Genomic DNA, 26,181 nt, shown 5'->3' on the forward strand with positions numbered 1-26,181 from the left:
ACCTGTGCAATAAGTCCATCCGTGAAGTTTCCTTGCTGCTAAAAAATCCACGGTCAACAGTTAGTGGTATTGTAATGAAGTGGTAGCAACTTGGAACAACAGAAACTCAGCCACAAAGTGGTAGGCCACGTAAAATGACAGAGTGGGGTCAGCGCATGTTGAAGCACACAGTGCACAGAAGTCACCAACTGTCTGCAGAGTCAATAGCTATAGACCTCCAAACTTCGTGTGGTCTTCAGATTAGCACAACAACAGCGTGTAGAGAGCTTCATGGAATGGGTTTCCATGGCCGAGCAGCTCCATCCAAGCCTTACATCACCGACTGCCATGCAAAGTGTCGGATGCAGTGGTGAAAAGCATTCCGCCACTGGACTCTAGAGCAGTGGAGACGTGTTCTATGGAGTGATGAATCAAGCTTCTCTGTCTGGCAATCCGATGGATGTGTCTGGTTTGGCGGTTGCCAGGAGAACGGTACTTGCCTGACTGCATTGTGCCAAGTGTAAAGTTTGGTGGAGGGGGGATTATGATGTGGGGTTTTGTTTCAGGGGTTGGGTTTGGCCCATTCGTTCCAGTGAAGGGAACTCTTAAGGCGTCAGCATATCAAGACATTTTGGACAATTTCATGCTCCCAACTTTGTGGGAACAGTTTGGGGATGGCCCCTTCCTGTTCCAACATGACTGTGCACCACTGCACAAAGCAAGGTCCATAAAGACATGGATGAGTGAGTTTGGGGTGGAGGAACTTGACTGGCCTGCACAGAGTCCTGACCTCAACCCGATAGGACACCTTTGGGATGAATTCAAGCAGAGACTGCAAGCCAGGCTTTCTCATCCTACATCAGTGCCTGACCTCACGAATGTGCTTCTGGAAGAATGGTCCCATAGACACACTCCTAAACTGTGGACAGCCTTCCCAGAAGAGTTGAAGCTGTTCTAGCTGCAAAGGGTGGGCCAACTCAATATTGAAGCCTACAAACTAAGACTGGGATGCCATTAAAGTTCATGTACATGTAAAGGCAGGTGTCCAAATACTTTTGGCAATGTAGTGTATATGATGATGGTATTGTATTTTAATTTTTAAAAAATTGAAATACTGTTTTTCCTAATTGATATACAGCTGTCACCTGACCCATCTCTTTCCCAGCCTGTCTGCAGGAAAACAGTGGCAGGAGATGCTGCAGGTCCTCTGCTGCTGGTCACTTGGTCTAAAAAAAAAAAGCCTTCTGAATAGACTTAAAATACATAATGAATTAAATAAATATGTATCTGAATGCACATTTTTATTATTTTTGTGCAAAAGCATGGTGTGGGCTATCTGGAGGGATGTTCTGCCAATCACGGCCTGTTTCACTCCTCTCCAATCTGTGTCTATTGTTTGTATGTGCTTAGAATTACAGGAAGGTGAAGCCTCCATCAAACAACATGTACTATCCCAGCCCATTGTGTTTGGTGGCCATAGATGAAGAGGGGAGGGGCTGTCATTTATGTGGAGTGTATACTCCCAAATGTGTAATTCTATAGTCCTGTGGGCAGCACAGATGAGGAAAAGGAGGAAGTGAACAGCTTAGAAGGGAGCTGAAGCATGCTCAGTAGATGTAGCATCAATCTCAAGCTACTGTGGGGGCACAGACAAGGAGGGAGGGACAGTGAACAGCAGGATCAACCAGGTTTTTTGCAGAATACAGAAAACAAATCCCATAGTGACAGAATGTGTATGAGCAGCATTTAAGACAGTTTTTTAATGGTGTGGGTTTAATGACACTTTATATATCCAACAGCATGTATTATTGTTTTATTTATTTATTTTATTGCAAGTGAAATTACCATTACCTGTGTTTCTATATAATGCTGATTCAGCTTTTTCTGATCTCAGTTTTTGTCATGGGGAAGGTAGATGACAGTTGTGTCAACACATCTATAGATTACTACTGAAAGCTTTATCTGCAGCACCACAGGGAACGCATTAAAAATTCCCACTGAGGTGAATGGGTACTAAACCTCTGTTCGCTGCTTTACTAACTTGAATGTGTCAGAAGGTGGAGTAACACTTTAAATGTGGTAATATTCTGCTTTTTTTTTTTTTTTTTTTCCTGCAGCCAGATGGATGCCAAAAATATTAACTTTTCATGCCTTGTATAAACATTGTGAAGGGCTGGATGTAATTAAGTAGCTGGAGTGTTTGCTGTGTTTGAAGGGAAGTTAATAATTGATACTAAACTGCAGTACGGCTGGCGGAGAAGAAGCTGCATGGTTTTAATGTTGCATTAATTGGAATAAATCAAGAAATATTAGTCACTTATGAAACTTTGAAGTTGAAATGAAAAGTTCTGCATAGAACGAGCATCGCGGCCTTGGCAAAAATAAATATTTTCTTTTTATAGTTTTCAAGAAGTGAGAGCTTTTGAAAATCTGAACAAAGTTCATCCATGAGATTATTCCTAGTGTTTTTGTATGCTGGGTATGGTTTTGGGCATTAGGAATTGTAATTGTTTGCCCTTGGGCTGGTTTAGCTGACGCAGGATCCAATGACAAGGGTATGGGGCCTACTTATGAAAATGAAGAAAGGAAAACCTGGAGTAAAAGGAAGTGGAAGAGTTGGTACTTGCCAATCAGGTTTTTTTTCTTTTTTTTTCTATTCAATAAAAGCAAAAACTACCTGCCACAAATCCCATGAGCTGATAAACTTTCTTTTATCTCAGCAGTGTTAATGCAAAAAATGTTATCTGGAGGTATGTTAGGTCTACAGAACAGCCCCCCTCCCCAATGTTATGGAAATAAGGGGTGGGTGTTTTGTAGTTTTAATACCTCCTGTCTTCTGGTGTGTTGTCACCCTAGGACTGAATTTTACTGTATAAAGCCAGTCATCACTAGTTCTTTAAAAAAATGCATAGCAATTTTCCAAGTGAAAGTGCATGTACATTCGCTCTGTGCAAATAGGGCACAAACAAATGTTTTGAGGCGATTTTCCTGTGCTGGTTGAATTTTTTGGTTGATTTTAAAATACCCAATTTGACCACTAACTGGTGCTAAGTATCCTAGGAAATTCCTATGATACTTGGTGCCATCTAGTTTCCAAATGGAGTATTTTCCATTTTAAAACCATTAAACTTTTTTTTTTTTTTTTTTTTTGCCCTAGTTGCACAGACCACATGTGCATGCACTTTTTCAGCAAATTGCTATGCAGTTATTTTTTAGAAATACATCCCTTAAAGTAGGACTGTGACCAGGCTATGAGCATTTACATTTTTAACAACAAGCAGGGAAAAAGCTTTAAAGTGTTACTAAACCCACAACAGTAAAATCAGTCTGTATATGCAGTAAAGCATGCTTGTAATACTCACTGTGAAACCTAAGGGGTTAATCCTCTGCATTGTGTAAAAAAAAAACAGTTTTTGGATCCTGTCTTCTCTGATCTTCCCCTTCTTCCACAGTCCCCAATCCATCTGCTGATAGAAAAGAGCCTTGGGGGCAGGCTGCATATGCCCAGTTTGGTGTGTATTGCTAAGAGTTATTTTTCCTTGGGAGAGTGCATGTGATCAGCACAGGGCCAATCAGCACTGTCCAAACAGAAGTTCAGGGGTCTGGCAGCCTGGTAGGACAATCGGGAGAATGACAACTCCTCTTACAAGCTTTAACCAGTGCTGTTCTGGACACAGATAGAGGTCACAAGACTGCTCTAACTGCTGATGAGAAAAGGTATTTGGCAGTTTATATTTACTAAAGTAATTGCATTTCCGTGTTATGTGTACTGTGGGAGACCAGATATAGTGAATGCAGGGTCTTGGGTTTAGTAATACTTTAAAATAAACCATCACTGACCTTCATATTTACATCCACTAAGGAGCAATTCATCTTCAAAGTTCACAATGGAAGCAGAGAAGTTATTAAAGTTCAGTCTGGGCACCTATATCTCTCCTCTCTTCTTGCTCATTTGCTGTGTTTTACATTAGAGGTTAAACAGCTGGTAGGGGGAGGTAAGCTATCCAGAGCAAGTGGAAGTAAAACCAAGAAGCTTCTGCTAAAAACTCTAAAGTGTTAAAGTAACTAGTCTTAAAATTGTCCACCCCCAAACATCTATGCTAACTAACCTTTTGGCCTGGTCATGTGATATAGCTCCCCAGTGTCAGCCAGCATATCTGCAGGGGAGAGATGGGAGCACAGACATCGGATGGGCCATTAAAGCCTGTGGGTGATGTCACCACTCCAGACTTTACTACCCTATTGTTGGCAGTCTCTCCTCTCCCCTGCAGCTGGTGCTGGCTGAACCAGAGGTGATCATATGACTGGGGCATCCTGAAAATAGGTAAGTTGATAGATCTTTGTTACACAGGTTAGTTGACTTAAGGCCTGGTTCACGCAATTGCAGTTTGTGTTTTGTCTGTTTTGCAGTGCTTTGATGCAGATGCATCAAAAACACACTACATGCATTTAAAAAAAAAAAAAAGTCCCTGGCCCTTTTCAAAAACGCAGTGGCTCAAAAAATCATAGATGTGAACATGTCCCATAGGAAACCATGGTAAATGGACTGTAGTGTGATTCTGCAAAAAGCATGAAAAAATGCATTGGTGTGAACCAGACCTGTGAGGAGGCTAGTTAGATGTAAGCTGGAATTCTACTTTAGGAATTAATCACAGAATAGTGGCTGCAGTTACAGAGGTTAGTGAAGGCTTATTTTAAAGCTTATTTCATACTTGTTTTGACTATATGAAAATGTGTCCATTATCTAGACACAGTTCTAGTATGTCCAACCAAAACTGTTTTTTTTGTTTGTTTTTTTTTTGGTTTTTTTCCTACTTGCTATTGGATAACTTGGGGAAAAGTTAGAACTCTGTTTTTACTGTTTGTCTGAGGCTCTATTTTACCAGACAGGAAGTGGGGGAAACTTTCTAAGTGCAACACAGATTTGTTTTTTTTTTGTAAGGCCCTATCAGGTTTTTATGTGTCATTAACCCTGTTACAGATTTCTCCTTATGCCCCGTACACACGATAAGAAAATCGTACGAAACATTTGGCAGAACCACTGATCGAACGATTTTCTCTTCGTTGAAGAGCAGGATGTTTTAACCGGTAATGATATTGTGAATGAAAAAATCTGGTTGAACAACAGTGAAAAATGTTGTCGTTTCGCATACGAACGACTGATTTTCTATGCGGTGGTATGACGGTCGTACGAAAAAAATCTATCAAGCGCTATCATACATGAGCGGAAAAAAAAGATGACTCGGATGCTTATGTCCAAGGAAACTTCGTAAACACTAACGAAACATCCAAATGTGAAAAGTAGATTGGCCTAATGAGATCATGAAACCAGAATTCTGCAGATTATATTTTATGTATCACTATTTATGTATATAGGTCATGTAATAAACTATATTATACTCATTGCTGGTAATTGTTGTGTATATCGCTCGTTCTGGCCGGAAGGACGTGACTACAAGGTCACACGCGCACTGCATCACTTCCACTTGTATGGAAGACGTCAACACTACGTATTGCCCGACGAATGTTTTTTTTAGATTGGTTAAGGTGTGCTACGATTTTGACCAACGAATGAACACCTCTCGGACGTCCGATGACCGATTGGTCGATTTTTCTAATCGTGTATTCCCACCTTTACTTTCCCTCTGTGACAAAACATTATCAGTGTGACAGTGGGGAAAATCTCTCCAACTAAGCCTTGTGGTGGCAGTAAAAGACAAATGGAGTTCTAATTCTTCACTCCAATAAAAAAAAGTTTTTGGGTCTTGACATACACTTGAAGGGGCACACGCTGTGTTGCTTTGTAATGCAATCTACATACAGACACAGGCAATGGAGACACAGTTCCGGTCCTATCAAGTTTTTGCTTTTCTTTGATATTTTGAAAGGAGCTTGCAGCTTTTTATAGTATAAAAGCATACCAGCTAAATCAAAGATGGGAGGTTGGTAAATATAACAAATATTTGTACTTTACAAGCTGTGTGTGAATTATTTTAGACTTTTCAGCAAGTACAAAGCAAAACAGATCGCGTCTGGTATTTCCTCTGAACACAAGTCCCAACCTCCCGCAGCTTCACCAGAATCCTTTCAAGAAATAATGATCTGATCGCAGGAACAGGGTTTGAGACACTCTCAACATTTTCTTTTTTGTTTTTCTTTTTTCATTTGCCAATGCACGTAACTGCAGAGCCTGTAAACTGGAAAGCTGTGTCCATGCTGGAGAAGTGTAAATACACAGATATATAGAATGAACCTCCCACGCTACCTGCTTGTGCAACAAAGAAAGGGGGAGCTGCTATAACCTGACTATATGCCTAGATAGAGAAAGGTGTATATTCAAAACCAAATGGTGTAGCGCTATCCCAAAGATTCTATGACTTCATCCACATCGATGAATCATAACAAACAGTAACTCAGTAATGGTTAAACAAGTGAAAATATTGAACCACGCATATGTAGTACTATAGAACTGAAGAAATCAAAAAGAAAATAGAAAAAAACACGGACTGAGCAGGAAAAATGGTCAGGGTGATATAGTGTACAATGGAAATGTGGAAACAAACCTCCCTTAACACAAGGTGAAAATGTGCTCCCAGATGTCTGAAAGTTACATCCAATGATGCCTTCTAAAGACTAGTGAAAATAAATAGAACCAATCGGGAAAAGTGCTGACCGAGGGAAAAGGTCAGTAATAGAAACACAATGGATAGTGAATGGTTGCAAGCTGTCCTAAATGCGGAAGGCTAAAAGTGAACTCCCAGGTGCCCAAAAGATGGCATCAACATATATGACCCTTATACATAAATGCACAAGTCAACGTGCATTAACACTATTCACGGGACAAAAGGGTCCTAAAATATTTCCCATAAATAATACAACAGTGTTCATATAATTACATTTTTTGGGGTGGGCTGGAGGGACCTACTAAGTCTTTTGTGATTATTATATTGTGAAACCATGTGATATCCTATTTTTTTGTTTTGAGCCAGCAATATTTCATATATTTACCCTACATTTCATCTAAAACATTAATTTAAAAATGGCACTCCTGTTTACGATTTGTTCATGCGTGCAAAATGCCTATAGACAGCACAGGTCATAGGTAAAAGGCACAGAGCCAATCAGAGTGACTCTGTGCCCTATAATTACTATAGTGGTCCTTTTACAGCGATCACAAATGTAAACTCAAATGCCCACATGCCATACATACATATCCATGGGGACCAACCTTTCTGTGAGCATGCACAGTTACATAGCTGTCAAGACCACTCCCGGTCTCGGTTTATGATTGGGAGTCAGTGAGATGGGCTCCTGATCACGTGACCAATGTGACAGCCAATCAGTGATCATGTGATCAGGAAGTCCATCGCAGTGTTAAGGCCCAGTAGAATGGTCACCAGGATTGACAAGAATACCTTTGAATATGTTTTATAGCAGAAAGTAGGGGAAAGTTTGTGTTTTTTCTTTTTAAATAGCAAATAATAAAAAAAACAAAAAAAAACAAAAGAAAGCTGTATCTGGCTAAGCGCACACATGCACAGCAGCATAAAACGTGCCTAGACCCACATTTGGCAAACCTGTTTTGGCGTGTTGGTCATGTCAAGCGTTTGGGTATTCATTCAGATGACCAGAATATTAATGTATTCTGGCCATCACTGAACACGCCTAGCATTTAGGTGCGCTTACAAGTGTTAGGCACGTTCACTGGTTTTTCTGTCCAAATGCTCCTCTCCTGTGATGGCTTTTTTTAATTCAGCCTCTAAACACTCCTCGTCTAATATGCCTGTAAACGCCTCTGTGCATGGCCACATAGTATAACATAGAAGTGTGTTTAGAGGCTGGGAAACCAGGCAAACGTTTGTAAAAGCGTGTTTAATGTCCTGTGTGCATGAGGCCCAAGTGATCCCAACTGCAGTACACAATAAATACCTAAGGCCTCGTTCACACCATACGTGCAAAAAACTGATGGGGAAAAAGAAGCAGATTTCACTTGCAGAGACACAAGATTGCATCAGATTTCATGCGTGATTCAGTGATTTTTATACATGTTGCAAATTCCTGCATAGAAAAAATCTGCAGGTGACACTAGTGGTGTGAACAGGGCACATGAACAAAAATTGTTTTCTTTGTGCCCTTGAAGAATGCATGCGAAAAACTCATGTCTCTGCACCATGGTGTGAGCTAGGCCTAAGTGTATCTGAGGTCTGACAACATATTGAATGGCGCATTCATATTCCAAGAGGTATTTTTGTCTTTCTATCCTATACGGGCTTATTACTGTGTTTTTACAATGCTTGTGTTTTTTTTTTCTTCTAAATGGTGTCCTTTTTTCCTCTGTTACAGGTTCTCTCCTGACTTGCACTTTGCACCATTCTGGGTTTTGATGAAGAAATCTCCTTTTTGGTAAGGTTATACAATATATTTCACTAGATTAATTTACTTATGAACTGTAATTTAAAACTTGACTCCAGGCAAACAGCTAAAAATGCACAGAGGAAATGCATACAGTAGGTAGGATCAGTTTTACCTGCCAAAGGAGTTGTCAATGGACCAAGTAGCCCTTTGAGTTTGATTGGCTCCTGCAGTCCTTCCAGTTTGATTGGCTCCTGCAGTTCCTCTCCTGGTCTGAGCCCTGCTGTAGAGTGGACTGTAATGGGCTGATACCAAGTCAGTTTCAGGTTACAATGTTGCCGTTCCAAAATATGTTAAAGGAGAAGTAGGGCCAAAGCTCTTTTGTCCCTACTTCTCCTATGGATCATAGGAGTGCACTTTATTCTGCACTCCTATGACCCATTTTCAGCCATCGGTGTGCTCTTTGGTGTCACAGAGCTGGTCCAGGCTCCAGAAAGATCCCAACTTTAAGTCTGGGATCCACCCATATGCCTGACTGGTGGGTGGTTCAGCCTCTCTCTGCAAGCCACTGAGAACCAGAGCCTGCCACTCCCATACCCTCCACAGCTCGGCGCTCCACGATTGCCTTTTGCTATTTTTTTTTTTTTATGGCGTGTTTAACGATCTTCGATGGTGTCTCTGAAAGTTTAACTCTAGCAGATTTTCCCATCACTAATGGTAAGACATCCAGCACGATGTCATGACAGGGAAAACATTCCCACATTGATATTTCTGTTGGCTTTCTTGTGATACAGGGAAAAGCCACGAGGTGGGAGATGTACTCGTTGACTAAGAAAAGCAGGGGATTCCCTTTTGTGATTTCTCTGGAAAGGGCACATGTGTGCCGTCTGTGAACAGATGATCTTACTTGGGTCATTTTTAGACTGATAATAAGCAAGTGGAGACAGCTTGAGGCTTGGCGTATTTTTGTAGCAGGAGGAAAAAAAAAAAGATAATCCTCCACAAGAGTTAGCAGGATTTTATCAGTGAGCCATTTGTCAGGAGTGTAACGTACACTTGATTCCATTGTGATGGAAGTGGTGCATACAAACTGGGGGAGAAATCTGGTGTTAGTGCTGGGAATTTGTCAAATGGATCTTGCTGAATGGAGGAGAGATCAGAGTGAGCAGCTGTTCAAACACTCACTGGTCACAACCACAACCCGGCTGTACTGCTTTAACCTCTGTGGATTTTAGTAAAGTGTCTTTGTGTGCTGTTTGTCTGGGTTTCTGGATTGGAAAACTGCTCTCCCCTGTCACCATTTATCTTTTAGTGTCAGGAAAACTTGTCAGAAGTAACGCACACACATAGCAGAGGAATGAAGCAGCAGACAGAAATTACATTTAGTGCTCTAGATTGAAACAAGTACATAATAGAGAGGAATATGCTTTGTTCACATTTAATTTCTGAGGTTTACAACCACTTTAATTGCTTAGCTGCCAGCTAGTGCAGTTTCCTTGGAAGGTTTGTACTTGTCTTACATTTTAAATTTTTTATGTGTTTCTACCAACTAAAGTGCTCATAGAGCTGTAAATGTGCCTATAACTGTAACTGTTCATGAGTGTTTTATTCTGGAAGTGCACGCATTTTTAACATTTCATCTGGAGATCCAACATAAGTTGTAGTGGGCTATCATTTTACTTGAAGTTCTCCTTATCAGTGGTGACTGGGAATGGATATCACAAAGCAGCTTGCTGCTGGGAGACATTTTTCATTTTCTTCCTCCCTGATTCCCCAAGGCATGCAGCTACTGTGCAGAAAACCATCTAAATGTGTGTTGAGAAAATCCCAGCATCTGTTTGCTGACAGATCTATTTGTTGCAGCTGGATTAGGTGAATGGAAAGCTAGAAAGGCAGATTCTCTCTTTATTGTCCATTGAGGAATAGTCATTCTTGGACATTTGAGTTATACTGCTGCCTACAGGAGGTTTGGACACTGGAAAACCTAAAATATTAAAGCTAAACTCTGGAATCAGCAAATATTGTCTAAGTACAAGAGGCATGTGTACTCCTACTTAAATATTGGTGTGCTTTGTTTATTTTTTCCAGATCGGTGAAGTGTGAAAGGTTTTATCTGAGCTTCTTGTAATAAAGACCGGTCGCTGCTACCCTTTTCCTTGTGCAGGCGGACTGGTCTTGGCTCTGCCCCTTCTGTAGTTTTCTGCAGGCAGCCTGTAGTGGGCGAGTCCCACAGCTCTGATCGTTTTAGAAGCTGTTTAACACCGTGACAATGTCCTTGCTACTTGTGCAGGGTAATATCTGGATTTGTAATGGTATCTGGGGCACACAAAGCGGATTTATATCCTTTGTGGTTATTGAGGAATATTTTTTTGTTAATTGAGAAATATTTATATTCAGTTTTCTGCCTAAAGTTCAGCTTTAAAACAGCCCCCCAAATAATATAGTTTCCAATCGCTGTGCCTTAGTTTCCCCTTAGTAGCAATTACCTGTCCTAGTCTGGAGTTCCAGGTTGATCTTCTGTGTCTTTTCTTTGGCCGTGACAGTTTTCATATTTGCTCTTTCCTCTTTTTATCCAGCTTTTGTTCAGGCATACACCTGGTACTATGACTTCTACATCCACTGAATCCCTCAATGGCTGTTGCCAACTCTTAAGTTGTGATCCCAGACATTGAAGCATTTAAATCTTTGTGTCCCTCAATAGAGGATAAAGAAAAATATTATTTTGCCAATCAAACCCAACTCTACCTCAAACATTTTGATAAACTACTTTTTCCCCCAGTTGTGTTCTTGTGTTGTCACATGAACTTCCAACAGCGACTACAACTGGCCATGTTAACAGCCATTGTTGAAGTGCTTGTAGACAGGGGAGAATTAACAAAGAGTGGTGCAAACACAGTGTTTGCAGCTCTCTTCTAAACATAAAAAATGGAGCAGATGCTGTTCCTGATTACCGGTTCACATATATATGCGGCCATGAGAGCCCATTCATTTGAATGAACTCCCGTGCCCTGTGACAAGCAGAGAAGTTCCTGCACTTCCTCTGAAAACGCAGCCCATACGGGTACCTCGGTTCCCAGTACGGTTGCTTTTTCCAGTGTGGGCGGCGTGCCATTAGAACTAATGGCACTTGCCCGTGGGTCCGCCTTTCTCTGCGCGGGTGGTGCGGCTGCACGGATTTTCGTGCGGATTTGCAGCGGCACCACCAGCACAGATGTGAACCTAGCCTAATAAAGGGGCATATTCCCTTTTGTCAATCAGGAGCGATCAGTTCTATGGCTGTAACAAATGAAGCACACAGGACAGAGAATGGAGAGCTGGAGCTGCATGCTTCGAATGCTTTGCCTGTCTCCATACCCCTGCTCAGAGCAAGAGGGAAAAGGAGGGCTTTTAACCTTAAATGCTCTGCTCTTGTAGTGTAGTCACTGCATTATTACATTACATTATTATTACATTACATTGAGTTTATATAGCGCTAAAGGGTTTGCTCAGCGCTGTACAATAGAGGGGGGGACAATACATGAAACATTACAGCAACTACAAACAGCACACGAGGGGTTATAGGGCCCTACTCTTTCGAGCTTACAATCTAGGAGGGAGGGGGTAGCGGTACAGGAGGAAGTGGCTGTGGGGGATGGAGTGGTAGGAGGAATGAAGGAGAGCAGCAGTTAGGTGAGGGTGAGGTAGGCTTCCCTGAAGAGGTGGGTTTTCAGGGAGCGCCTGAAGGTGAGGAGGGAAGGTGACAGTCTGATGGATTGGGGTAGTGAGTTCCAGAGGATGGGGGAGGACCTGGAGAAGTCTTGCAGACGTGCGTGTGAGGAGGAGACCAGGGAGCAAGATAGAAGGAGGTCCTGTGAAGAGCGAAGGGTACGGGTAGGGTGGTACTTGGGAATCAGGTCGGTGAGGTAGTTAGGGGCAGTGTTGTGAATGGCTTTGTAGGTCAGAGTGAGTAGTTTGAATTTGATGCGTTGGGCGATAGGGAGCCAGTGGAGGGAGAGGCAGAGGGGGGTGGCAGAGGTGGAGCGGGTGGTGAGGTGGATGAGTCTAGCCGCTGAGTTGAGGATGGTCTGAAGCGGGGAGAGCCTACACTGGGGTAGGCCAGTGAGGAGAGAGTTGCAGTAGTCAAGGCGTGAGATAATCAGGGAGTGTACAAGTAGTTTAGCGGTGTCTGGGGTAAGGTAGGTGCGTATTTTGGCGATATTGCGGAGGTGGAGTCTGCATGTGTTTGTAAGTGATTTGACATGAGGATGGAAGGAGAGGTTAGAGTCCAGAATGACTCCAAGGACTTTGGCTTGCGGGGCGGGATTGATGGTGGTGATGTTAGTAGTGATGGATAGGATGGGGGGGGGGGCGCGGGCAGGAGGGAAGACGAGAAGCTCGGTTTTGGAGAGGTTGAGTTTGAGGAAATGGAGCGACATCCAGTCAGAGATGTCGTTTAGGAGGTGAGTGATGCTGGCGGAGAAAGTGGAGGTGAGGTGGGGGGTGGAGAGGTAAATTTGAGTGTCATCAGCGTAGAGGTGGTAGTTGAAGCCGTGGGAGTGTATGAGTTTGCCAAGGGAGGAGGTGTAGATGGAGAAGAGAAGGGGTCCAAGGACAGAGCCCTGGGGGACCCCAACAGAGAGGGGGAGGGAAGGGGAGGTGGCACCATTGTAGGAAACGCTGAAGGAGCGTCGGGATAGGTAAGAGGAGAACCAGGAGAGAGCGGTGTCTCTGATGCCAAGGGAGAGTAGTTTATTAAGGAGGAGGGGGTGGTCAACTGTGTCGAAGGCCGCGGAGAGGTCCAGGAGGAGGACAGAGTAGTCGCCTTTGGCTTTGGCGGTTAGTAGGTCGTTGCTGATTTTGAGGAGGACGGTTTCGGTGGAGTGTAGGGGACGGAAGCCGGACTGTAGTGGATCAAGGAGGTTGTTGTCAGTTAGGTGGGCGCTTAGGCGGTTGTAGACTAAGCGCTCCAGGAGTTTGGAAGTGAGTGGCAGCAGGGAGATGGGTCTGAGGTTGTTTGGGTCAGAGGGGTCCAGGGAGGGCTTTTTGAGTATGGGGGTGATGTGCGCATGCTTTAGGGGGGAGGGGAATACGCCGGTAGAGAGGGAGAGATTGAAGATGTGGGTGAGGGAGCAGATGAGGGAAGAGGGGGGTGACTGGAGGAGTCGAAAGGGGATAGGGGCCAGGGGGTAGGTAGTGAGACGGGCTTCTGAGAAGACCCTGGTGACTTCCTCAGTGGTAGCGGGGCTGAAGGAGTGCAGAGCTGGTGGGGTTACGGTAAGCGGGGTCTTGGGTGTGGAGGGGGGCAGTGCGGTTGCGAGGTCAGAGGAGGGAAGAGATGAGGGGGAGATGGGGGGGCTAGGTGGAGAGGTAGATTGCAAGTTGACTATGTCCTGACGGATTGCATCAATCTTGTTGTGGAAATGAGTGGCAATTTCGTGGGCGGTGAGTGAGGTACTGAGTGGAGGAGGGGGGGGAGAGAGCAGGGAGTTGAAGGTGGAGAAGAGTCGGCGAGGGCAGGAGGAGAGGGTGTTAATCAGGTTTACGAAGTTAGCCTGCTTGGCGGCGTGGAGGGAGGAGGTGTAAGTGAGGAAGGCAGATTTGTAGAGGGAGAATGAACGGGGGGACCTGGTTTTGCGCCATAGTCTCTCTAGCGCGCGACTGCGACTGCATAAGCAGAGAGAGGGATGTGAGCTGTCTGCTGATGGCTCACATCCTGTACGACAAGGTGAGACCTCTCATGAATCTGTGGCAGTTTTCTATATGGGAAAACTGCCATATTCCCTCCTGTTAATTAGGGGCAGACCTGCGTTTCTATTTAACTCTGAAATGAAAACTAGCGCAGGTAGCCCAGATAACCAAGCAAACAGGAAAAAAAAAAGGCAATTGGTTATTATACACAGTGTTTTAGCAAGGTAAATCTTCATTTAGGATTTACATCTACTTCAGTCTCTGCAGTTATGTTGACTTTACTGTCTAACATACAGATAGCGGTTTATGGAAAATCTGTTTATACTATTGTCATGATTTATACAGAGGAGAAGCAGGAGACTATGAAAGCTTTTTATTGTTTCAAAAAGAAAAATTACAGCTAAATAGCTGTTACTGTAATATGCTGCAGTTCCCCTTTAAAAATCGGACAATGCTTACGGACTTAAAGTGGAGCTCCACCCAGAAAGGGAAGTTCTGCTTTAAGGCTTCGTCCACTGCTCACCTTTGGGGAATATGACAGGTACCTGCTCCCACCTCTGCTGCGATCGCCCCCCCACCTCTCTCTGTTCCGCAGTCTTCTGGGATATGTGACAGATCCCAGAAGACTATGGGACCATTCACAAAGTGCAGCACCACTCGCACTTCATAGCTCAGTGCCCACACTGAAGATGCCGGGGACATAGGAGGGTTGGTGAACCTGGCCGGTGTGAGGACACCGTGGGATATAGGGACAGGTGAGTGTCTGTCTGTTTTTTAAATTTAAGCAACTACAGTTTTTTAGCTGCTGCCTTTTTTTTTTTTTTTTTTTTTTTTTTTTTTTTTAATTTTCACTGGACCTCTGCTTTTAACTTTTTTTATACAGAAGTTGTGATAGAGATGAAGCCATGGCAAAGTTAAAATCCTGCTAGTATTGTTACGGTGGAATAGTAGGCGATCAGTTGTTGCTCCATTATTGCTGGTAATTTCCGATTGTCATAGTGACTCTCTAGAGCTTGTTTGGGTGGTGCAAACATATTTTACAGGTTGTCATAGACACGAAAAACAAAGACTTTGAGGATACACAACTGTGTCAATGTAAACATCTGACTACTACACCAACCCCTGCATTATAGCGATAGTTATGAGGTCTGTGCTTTACGAGACGCCACTCAGAGAACTGCGTCCAGCCTGTTACAGTGACATATAGAAGGATGAGTCAGTAATGGCAGCCTATCCATCTTCTAGAATGAGTTTTCTTTAAAGTAAAAGTTCTCCCTGGAATTCTATGAACTTTAAACAGCCATATAACACATGTACCTTGATAAATACATAGCACCATGTTTGACTTTTGTCTGTGTTCCAAATGTCAAGTAATCAGGTTTAGAAACTGCCACCATTTACCAGCAGCATCATACAACTCATGGGGGTTCATTTGCTAAAACTGGAGAGTGCAAAATCTGGTGCAGCTGTGCGTAAAAACCTATACAGGTTTTATTGTCAGAGCTTAAGTGAACACATTGAGGTTAGAAGCTGATTGGCTACCATGCATAGCTGCACCATATTTTGCACTCTTCAGTTTTAGTAAATCAACCCCATGGTGTCCCTTAACCCCCCCCATCCTGTTATCAAGGTATTTGGCAGAATCCGGGTACAGAGGAAGCATTTGCCAGTAATTATAAGTAGTAGATAGCGTGGAGGTGCTCAGCAACACCATGGGGCTGCTTGACTAAGCCTGGAGAGTGCAAATCTGGTGCAGCTCTGCTTAGAAACCAATCAGCTTCCAGGTTTTATTGTCAAAGCTTAATTGAACAAACTGAAGTTAGAAGCAGATTGGCTACCATGCACAGCTGCACCAGATTTTGCACTCTTCAGTTTTAGTAAATCAACCCCTATGAGTTGCTTGGTGCTGCTAGAAAATGTCCGGTAGTTTCCAATGCAGATTACTGGACAATCGGAGCACAAACAGAAGTCCAGCATGGTGCTATTCTTTTATCATGGGACATGGGTTATATAGCTGTTTAATGTTCATAAAATAATTCCACAGGAGAACTTCCACTATAAAGGAAGCCTGTGCTATAAGATGGATAGGTTGCCATTGCTGACTTATCCTAGTAAATCTAGGGTGAACGTCCACTTTGGAGCTGAACTCAGGCAGACATAAAGACACAAACGAAAGGGGAATCAAGCCGATTCAGCCCAAACAGACTACCCCTTTGACAGCATGCTAGGTATCTCCCCCCCCCCCCCCCAACAGCAGCTGTCATCGCCGCAGGCAGACATGTAGTTGTGACTGGAACCCAAGTGCCGTAACTAGTAGTCCATTGATACTTCCAGCTCTCCAGCTGAAATTTTGATCCTCCATATGGATAACAAGCTAGAGGAAAAGTCTTTAGGAGCCTGTGAATTACATCCAGTGATTTGTGTTTGCAATGTTTTGCAGGCTAATAAGAAGAAAAATAAATGCACTTTTTTTTTTTTTTTTTTTTTTTTGCAACTGTGGGTATTTAATATATTTTTGGAAAATACGGACTTCGCATTTAATGCAGCTTTGTAGTCAATAATACATTGTTAAATGTATTTTTTATATGCAAGCAGGTAAAGTGGAAGAAATGCCTACCCTGTATAAAAAAAAATACCTGTATACTTGCCTATTTGTAGTCCACTCTGGTATGGTCAGTTGCTCCTGAAGGTGCCTTACTTCTGACAAAATTGTTAGCTGGATAGGCTACAGGTTCAATTTAAGACTGACACGAAGCACAGTTTGGATCTAAAATGGACACCCATCATATCCGCAATAACATTTCCAAAAAATTACAACTCTATCTGTGCACAAAATAGTGTTCCCATGAATCTATCAAACTTGTGGATCAGTGTCTATATTTGTTCCCTTGTGTGGGCACCTGTATTCATGTCATAAGTAACCAGGTCTGAAGAGGAAGAAGAAACTTGGCTCCCACAATGCATTTACAGCGTTGCTGTGTGTAAGTGTAATTTAGATCAATAACTTTCCAAGTCTGCGTCAATAAATTCCTGACATGCCATGGTACACACCAATACTTGAGGGGTAATCATTACCTGTAATTGTTGCACTTTCAAGTGCTTGGCCTTTAAAATGGAAAAAAAAAATCTCTCTGGTGACAATATGTCTGCTATAGTTAAAGTAAATAGGAACAGTTTTTGGGATGAATATAGGACTTTATAAAAGCTGCCCCCTATAATCCAAGGAAATCGGATACATAATTTCATTTTATCTTACATACAGTCTGAATTTTTTGTGTACTTTTACTTTTTGTGAAGAGCAGCTAGTAAATTCTGCAGTAAGTGACACCCTTGAAATTCCTTATGCTTATGTAGTAGAATACAGTCAAAGAAAATGTCAAAAATGCAGTATCCAACATGTAACCAGTCTAAAATATATTTTTTTAATTGGGACTCCAAGCAGAACCAAAAAAAAAAAAAGCAACAAAACTGTTATCGACTCTAAATACTTGTCTGCTATAGTGCATGCACTCTGTATTCTTCTATTGATGCCCCCAACCATCAGATGCTGCAGAACTTGTCTACATGACATCAGGAAATGTTTGCATCCATGGCTCGGAAGCCTGCAAGGGTGACATCAGAGCAAGCACTAGGTAGACCACTGCAGCAACAGATGCCTGTACTTACGGCTGAAATATTTTGGAAAGAAGCAGGGTCAGTGCACAAGCTGATATTGGTCCTCACAGACTGGACTTGCGTCCTGCCCAGCCAGCCAGGGCCTGCAGGAGAAGTGAACAATGTCAATTCTTTAAAAATCGTTTTGTTAGATCACATACATTTGAGCAGTGGTAAGACCATGTAGTTGCCCTTTTAATTGATTTGACTATGATTTGGCTATGGTTATCTGGTTCTTATGAATTTTGCCATTAAAACATCCCCCCCCCCCCAAACCACTTACTACTACTGCAACCTACTAATTTATAGCACAGTTTAATGTGCCTATAGGCCTTAGAAAAGCTTAGTCAAACCATTTAGCTATTTCTGATACAATATGTTAGGTAGCCCAAAAACTTTCTGGAATGTCTGCAACAGGCATTCTGTGCCCAGAGTGACCGGAGGGCTGCAGAGAGGCCTCTGATGGATAGATTATGCCTAAGGCCCCATGTACATGTAACACTTCTGAACGATGGAAACTGACTGGAAAATGTAGGTTAAAAACCGTCTGTTTAGGTGCGTTTGCGCTTAGAAGCGTTTTTTAAAGATAAGCACAGGAGAACCTCCCAAATGCCCAGAATGCACTGAAAAGTGGTAAATTATTGACTATTTCAGACTGTTTCAGAGAAGTACAGAGAGTAGAAGCAGACACCGTAGTATGTGTTGACATTAGCTAGGTGTGAGTTGGTCATTAACATTTTTTTTGTTTCCAAGGGTGGGATAGGTCTATGGTGTGAATTGGTCATTACAATGTGTGACAAGCTTGGCAGGAACATCCTGTGTTAATTGTTTTTGTCCATCTGAGCACTTTGAAAATGCTTTGCATGCCTTTTTCATGATGAAAAAAGGCTCTGGACAGCATTGGGAACTGGAAGAATTAAAAAAAAATTTAAACGCTTATAAATGCGATTTGCCGCATTTACAAGCGTTTTGCATTTGAAATGCTAATAAAATCAACTGCTGATCGCAAGTTTGGTGCATTCAAAAAACGACTGTAAACTCAAATGCCTGTAAACGACTATAACCGAAGATGTGTACATGGACATATAAGAAAACATTAGGGAGAGTTCAGGGGCTGCTGAAAAAAACGCTGAACAGCTCCTAAACATGAGTTTATCAGCTGCAGTGTACATGAGCCCTAAGTGGCCAATTACCCTCTAATGTCTTTGAAAAGCTTTAAGTAGAACTGTATAAGGGAGGCTCCTGATTATTCCTTTTTTTTTCTCATTCAGACCTGTTCAGGTACTTGGCCACACAGGAATGTATTTGTTGGAGGCATGAAGACCATAAAACTAAAGGAAAGTTTAGTTTTTCTAAAATGATAATGGATATTAATAGGTATTTTATACAGAGTGCCTTACTCCAAACCAAAAGACAGAAGATTGAAGTAGATTGTCCATTCAGGAGATTCTTAATTTGTGCAATCTAACAGTTGTATACTGTATATACAGTATATTCATTATGGACAACACTAATCAGTCTTTATATACTGTTGGACTATCTAAATAAAGATTTTTTTTTTCTGCATAATCTACTTCTACGTTTAGAGAGATAGAGATATATAAAATGTGATCATTTTAAAGCTGTGCACCACATTGTATTCAGAGGTTGCATAGAAATGAAACGTTAAGGGAAGTGGTGGTAAACTTTAGTATAGTGTTAAAATAATAACATTGAATGTCTAATTTTCAGTCCAGTTTTCCCTTGTTGATAAAATGTTATCTGTATGCAGGTCTATTTTCCTTTGGTGCTATGGAAAATTACATTATATAATAAAGCCAAGGCTTTATTTCCCTTTTAAATCCAGTGACCCATGAAAAGTAAACACTGTGCTAATAAAATAAAACAGGAGTAAAGGAGGGTACATTGTAAGACCAAGGAATAAAGTCCTCATAATTTACTCATGAATCACAGCCGGCGGTTTGTCCTAGAATCGTTTGTTTGCTGTTGCCTAAAAAGCTCAACGCTAGATTGTCATTCATGCAGGAAGCTTCATAATCCCTGTAAGCCAGTAGAGTTTACTCTACAAAGAGTAGCCATAAAGACTCTGTATTTACTCAAACAAATATTAATTGGAAAAAGTAACTGAACTGATAACATTGATACAAAGTACAAATAACCATTTGTGGAAAGGTACAGACCATGGAGCGCTGACATTTTTACAAGAGAGAGCAGTGGAGCCAGCTGGCAGACCTCTGGACCTTCACATGTGCCCCTATGGTACAGCCTGGTGTCCAGAACACACAATAATACAAACATATATAATATTCCTTTTACCCTTAATCTATGCTTGTGCCTGGAGTTTAGCATTGCTTTCATCTTCTAAATGAGTATAACCACAATTCCTAATACCTTAGATGTAAGGTTAAATCCGAACTCCAGGTAAACATTTTGTTATCACAGGATTTCCATTATATGCATCATATATTTGCTTGTTATAGCTGCAAAAGACCTGTATCGTTCAACACCCTTCTGAAGTAGTAGCAATGGTTTTCACTTTCTTCAGAACCAAAGATTTTCTAACGTTCCATTTCAATGGTCAAATCATTGCCTTGCCTGCCAAGTGGGCAAAAAAGCTGCAGCACGTTGAAGAAATTTCCTGTTCCATTCCCTCCTGTAAAAACATTCTCAGTGTTAGACCAACAGCACTAGGCAAAGCAGTGCTTCCCAAATATTCGTTTTTTTTTTATTTTCTAAACAGATCACAATAAAAACATGCCAAATCTATCAAACTAAAAAAAAAAATACCCTTAATTAAAGTTTCACGTTCACTCAAGCTCACTTAATTGTCATCTTGTTGCTAATAGAATATGGTCCCTTTAAGTGTTTGCACTACTGTTTTTAATTTTTACTTGATTAGCTAGATTAGGAGAAGTTTATGCAGCATGAAAACTGAAGCCATTAGACTGATTTTCCAGTGTTAACACATAGACCTCATCTTGTTATTAGCAAGCACTATGAGTAATTAGGTTTGCACAAAATGAGATACTACATTGATGATAATTACTATTATAGAATAGCTTTCTGATAATTATATTGTACTTTCCCGGCCTGTAAATAAAGATTACCGGTATAAGAAAGTATAAAATGCTAACCTTTTCATTGGCTGGCAAGAATAAAGCTGCATGCATCTTCATGCTTGGTGTCACCAAGTGTTTGTAGAGTTCAAGTGTTTGCTGCGAAGGGTACTGTTAATGCTGCAGGATACAAATATACATTTTAGACAAATTGTGTGCTTCAAACTTTGTGGAAACTACCCCCCCCCCCCCCCACTGACTTCTCCATGATGTCCAACAATGCCACCATCAGGCCCACCCCGCAAGCCAGAGTACTTGGTGTCATTCTAGACTCCAATCTATCCTTCCAGCCCAAAGTCCAATTGCTAACAAACTCATGCAGACTCCACCTCTGCAACATCGCCAAAATACGCCCATTCCTAACCCCAGAAACTATTAAGCAACTCATCCACTCCCTCATCATATCACTCCCTTATCATATCTTGATTACTGTAACTCCCTCCTCACTGGCCTGCCTCGCCACAGGCTATCCCCGCTTCAGTCGATCCTGAATACGGCAGCCAGACTCATTCACCTTACCAACCACTCTGTTTCCGCCACCCCCCTCTGCCAATCCATCCACTGGCTTCCGATTGCCTAACGGATCAAATTCAAAATGCTAACACTGACGTACAAAGCTGTCCATAACTCTGCCCCAAACTACATCACCGACCTAATATCCAAATACCACCCAAAACGCACTCTCCGCTCCTCGCAAGACCTCCTTCTCTCTAGTTCCCTGGTCTCCTCATCCCATGCCCACCTCCAGGACTTCTCCAGGGCATCACCCAAACTCTGGAACTCCTTACCCCAACCCATCAGACTATCACCTACTCTCCTCTCGGCGCACCCTGAAAACCCACCTCTTCAGGGAAGCCTACCCTGCCCTCTGCTAATTGCCGATCTCCTCCACTCTTCCTACCACTCCATCCCCCACAGCTTTTCCTCCCGTACCACTATATCCTCCCTCCTAGATTGTAAGCTCCAAGGAGCAGGGCCCTCGAACCCCTTGTGTATCGCATTGTATTGTTGTTTTACTGTCTCGTGTATTGTCTCCCATTGTAATGTACAGCGCTGAGCGAACTGTTGGCGCTTTATAAATACTGTATAATAACGATTTGGGAATGCCCGTTTCCCAAATAGCCAGCTCCATGATGATATGGTTTGATGTGGATGAACTTGGGTGGCTTGCAGACTCCTGACCTCGACCCTACTAAGCACTGTTAATTGGCACACTGAATGCAAACCCAGTCTGTGTCTCAACATCAGCATTTGACCTCACAAATAATAATTTTTTTTTTTTTGTTGAGTGGCTACAAATTTCCACTAAAACACTCTAAAATCTTGTACAAAACATTCCCAGGAGATTGGCAAAATCTGGTGGATAGCCTTCCTAGAAGAGTGCAGGCTGTTTATAGCCATAATGGGCCTACTTCAAATCGATGCACGCTGTTAAGGAATGTCCACCCAGCTATTATAGGTGTGTTGGTCAGGTTTTCACAAACTTTTGGACATTATAGTGCATATTTTTTTGGGTTTACAAACCTTTTATTGAAACGTAAACGTTACACAAAAATTAGCCAACAAGGATGCCTAAAGAAAGGAAGTACACAAGAAAATGAATGTACAACCAACCATTGAAGCCAATGGTGAAGAAATTACATATAGCAAAAGCAATAATTTATAAGGTAAATCCAGATGGAGAATACGAAGTGTAAGCTTATGCCAAATTCTGATACACAAAGGTCAAGAATAAGAAGTCAAGTGTCATTGCAATGATAAGGACAATTTCATGAGAACAATTGTCTACAAGAATACCAAGAATCCCATCCTTTAAAGAAAAAGGGCATAGTATGATGCAAGGTATGAAAGATACAGTCAGGTCCATAAATATTGGGACATCGACACAATTCTAACATTTTTGGCTCTATACACCACCACAATGGATTTTAAATGAAACAAACAAGATGGGCTTTAACTGCAGAGACTGTCAGCTTTAATTTGAGGGTATTTTATATCCAAATCAGGTGAACCATGTAGGAATTACAGCAGTTTGCATATGTGCCTCCCACTTGTTAAAGGACCAAAAGTAATGGGACAGAATAATAATCATAAATCAAACTTTCATATTTTAATACTTTGTTGCAAATCCTTTGCAGTCAATTACAGCCTGAAGTCTGGAATGCATAGATATCACCAGACGCTGGGTTTCATCCCTGGTGATGCTCTGCCAGGCCTTTACTGCAACGGTCTTCAGTTCCTGCTTGTTCTTGGGGAATATTTCCCTTCAGTTTTGTCTTCAGCAAGTGAAATGCATGCTTAATCGGATTCAGGTCAGGTGATTGACTTGGCCATTGCATAACATTCCACTTTTTTCCCTTAAAAACTCCTTGGTTGCTTTTGCAGTATGCTTTGGGTCATTATCCATCTGCACTGTGAAGCGGCGTCCAATGAGTTCTGAAGCATTTGGCTGAATATGAGCAGATAATATTATCTTTAACACTTCAGAATTCATCCTGCTGCTTTTGTCAGCAGTCACATCATCAATAAATACAAGAGAACCAGTTCCATTGGCAGCCATACATGCCCACGCCATGTCACTACCACCACCATGCTTCACTGATGGGGTGGTATGCTTTGGATCATGAGCAGTTCCTTTCCTTCTCCATACTCTTCTCTTCCCATCACTCTGGTACAAGTTGATCTTGGTCTCATCTGTCCATAGGATGTTGTTCCAGAACTGTGAAGGCTTTTTTAGATGTCGTTTGGCAAACTCTAATCTGGCCTTCCTGTTTTTGAGGCTCACCAATGGTTTACATCTTGTGGTGAACCCTCTGTATTCACTCTGGTGAAGTCTTCTCTTGATTGTTGACTTTGACACATACACCTACTTCCTGGAGAGTGTTCTTGATCTGGCCAACTGTTGTGAAGGGTGTTTTTTTCACCAGGGAAAGAATTCTTAGGTCATCCACCACAGTTGTTTTCCGTGGTCTTCCGGGTCTTTTGGTGTAGCTGAGCTCATCGGTGCGTTCCTTCTTTTTAAGAATGTTCCAAACCGCAAAAACATTAGGCGTGGCCAAAACAACAATCTCTCTGATGGGTTTGTTTTGTTTTTTCAGCCTAATGATGGCTTGCTTCACTGATAGTGACAGCTCTTTGGATCTCATCTTGAGAGTTGACAGCAACAGATTCCAAATGCAAATAGCACACTTGAAATTAACTCTGGACCTTTTATCTGCTCATTGTAATTGGGATAATGAGGGAATAACACACACCTGGCCATGGAACAGCTGAGAAGCCAATTGTCCCATTACGTTTTGGTCCCTTAACAAGTGGGAGGCACATATGCAAACTGTTGTAATTCCTACACCGTTCACCTGATTTGGATGTAAATACCCTCAAATTAAAGCTGACAGTCTGCAGTTAAAGCACATCTTGTTCGTTTCAGTTAAAATCCATTGTGGTGGTGTATTGAGCCAAAAATGTTAGAATTGTGTTGATGTCCCAATATTTATGGACCTGACTGTACGTTCCATAAGCCTGATCAAATCTAATCTGTTTCCAATAAACTTAATAGGAACATCTGTTGATTTCCAATGAAGGGCAATTGCCCAATGGGAAGCCACGTATGTGGTATGTATCAGCCTTTCAGAGGAACAAAATGCTTCATGTATAGGTGGAAATAGTTGGCCTTAGATAATATGAGAGGGTTGCCACCTAACTTAGATGCAAGCTCATTAATCTTGTGCCAGACTGGTCTATTTTGTCGCAAAACCAAAATATGTTCACAAAATTATTAGGAAGGGGACAGCCTCAAACAGTTCGGAGATACTGTAGGATAGATGGCATTAGGTTTGAGAGTAAAGTACCACTTGGTAAGTCGCTTCAAAACTGTTTACCTTATAGTGAGAGACTTGGTGCACTTCCAAAGTATATCAATAGAAACATCCCAGTCTTTGGAAGTAAAGGTTATGTTTCCTTTGCTTTCCCACTTTAACCATTGAGGATCCCACCCATAAAATAGATTATATGCTTGACACTTATATAGGTCAGAGATATTACCTTTTCCTCTTGGGTTTTTATGACACCTCCACTCTAAATGGTTTCATTTAGAGTGGAGGAGGTCTTGTGAGGGAATAATTAGTAAAAATGTACGATCTGGGAATATCGAAGCTGCTCAAAGTGTGGAACATGCCATCCTTGCGTGAGGTGGCCAAAAGTCGCAAATGAAAAATCATGCTGAAATTGTGCCCAAGAAATAAAATTCTTAAAAATCCAGCATTCAAAATGTCCGGGTCTAGGAAAAGTTTTTAGGGTTGCTTTGCAGGGGTGTTGATGATTGTAACGCATTGTGCATGTTGATATAGGTGAGCTTCAGAAAATAAAACTATTGGTGAAGACACAGAAATTTAACACTGGCCGATTCCGCATTCAAAGATTAACCATCCCTGTCTGCACCGTTTGGCTCCACAGGAGTTGATTTGTTCAATCAACCTTTTTAAAAGGAGCTGGGTTAAAAATTGTCAGCCGCGCAGAGTCTGCTTCCACTGAGTAGCTGGCTGTCAGAATACAATAGTTGACCAGGGAGATTTGTCCAACCATTTAGTGTGGATGGGATAATCTGTTAGATGTCTATCATTCAGCTTGCAGGCTGAACAAAAGAAATCTACGTGCTTATAGCCAGCTTTGGAACCCACTTGGATAGTAGAAGTCACAAAACATATTAACTCCTTGACACCGACGTCACACAAATGTGCGGCCTCACAGAGCTAGGCTTATTTCTGTGGGGCTGCATATTTGCGTACCTGTCATGCCGCACAGCGTGCTCCCAGCACAGAGAACGGGACCCGGGGCTCTCGGTCACAACCTGGTCTAACGATCGGGACCCGGGACTTCTGATTCTGGGTCACATGATCGCTGTGATAGCCTCTGATTGGCTATCAGTGATCAGTCACTGTATAGCCCAGCTCCTTGTTTGTTTGTTTTTTTTTCCTCTCTATGAATGGAGGAGATACATTGTATCTCTCTAACTCCTGGCATAGGGGGGAAAAAATATATGTTAAAAAAAAAAAAAAAAAAAAAGATAAATGTTAAAGGAAGAAAAAATAACTAGATCAAGGTTTTATCTAGTTCAGTGCCAGGGTAAGTGTTTTGGGTCAAAGGTCAGGATTTTTTTTTTTTTTTAATTGGTATTCGTGTCAGTGTGTGTTTAGATAAACAAAAGATAAATGCACACTATTGTTTCTGGGCTGTGCTACCGGTACAAACAACAAATAACATACACGTATATGGTATTGCTGCGGTCAACAGCTGGAAAATTTTATTTTGGGTTGTTCTTTGGTGATAGGTTATGGTAGTAACAAGAAACGCACAGCTATATTTAACAAAAATTATTTTTTTACTAGTCTGAGCCACATTTCCTTTTGATAATAAA

The 26,181-nt window shown here is 41.9% G+C and overlaps 1 protein-coding gene across 1 annotated transcript in view; it reads left to right on the forward strand.

The window, feature by feature from the left end:
* The window catches only part of HPCAL1 (hippocalcin like 1), a 271,519-nt gene that overhangs the window by 102,995 nt on the left and 142,343 nt on the right, over positions 1 to 26,181 (forward strand). Inside the window, exon 2 of the mRNA XM_089672039.1 lies at positions 8,323 to 8,382. The gene's annotated coding sequence lies outside the window, so the exon portion shown is untranslated. The remainder of the gene's footprint in view (positions 1 to 8,322; positions 8,383 to 26,181) is intronic.

The sequence above is a fragment of the Staurois parvus genome, unplaced genomic scaffold (assembly GCF_062004578.1).
Source record: "Staurois parvus isolate SC_StPar_1 unplaced genomic scaffold, SC_StPar_1.0 ptg000118l, whole genome shotgun sequence".
NCBI lineage: Eukaryota > Metazoa > Chordata > Amphibia > Anura > Ranidae > Staurois > Staurois parvus.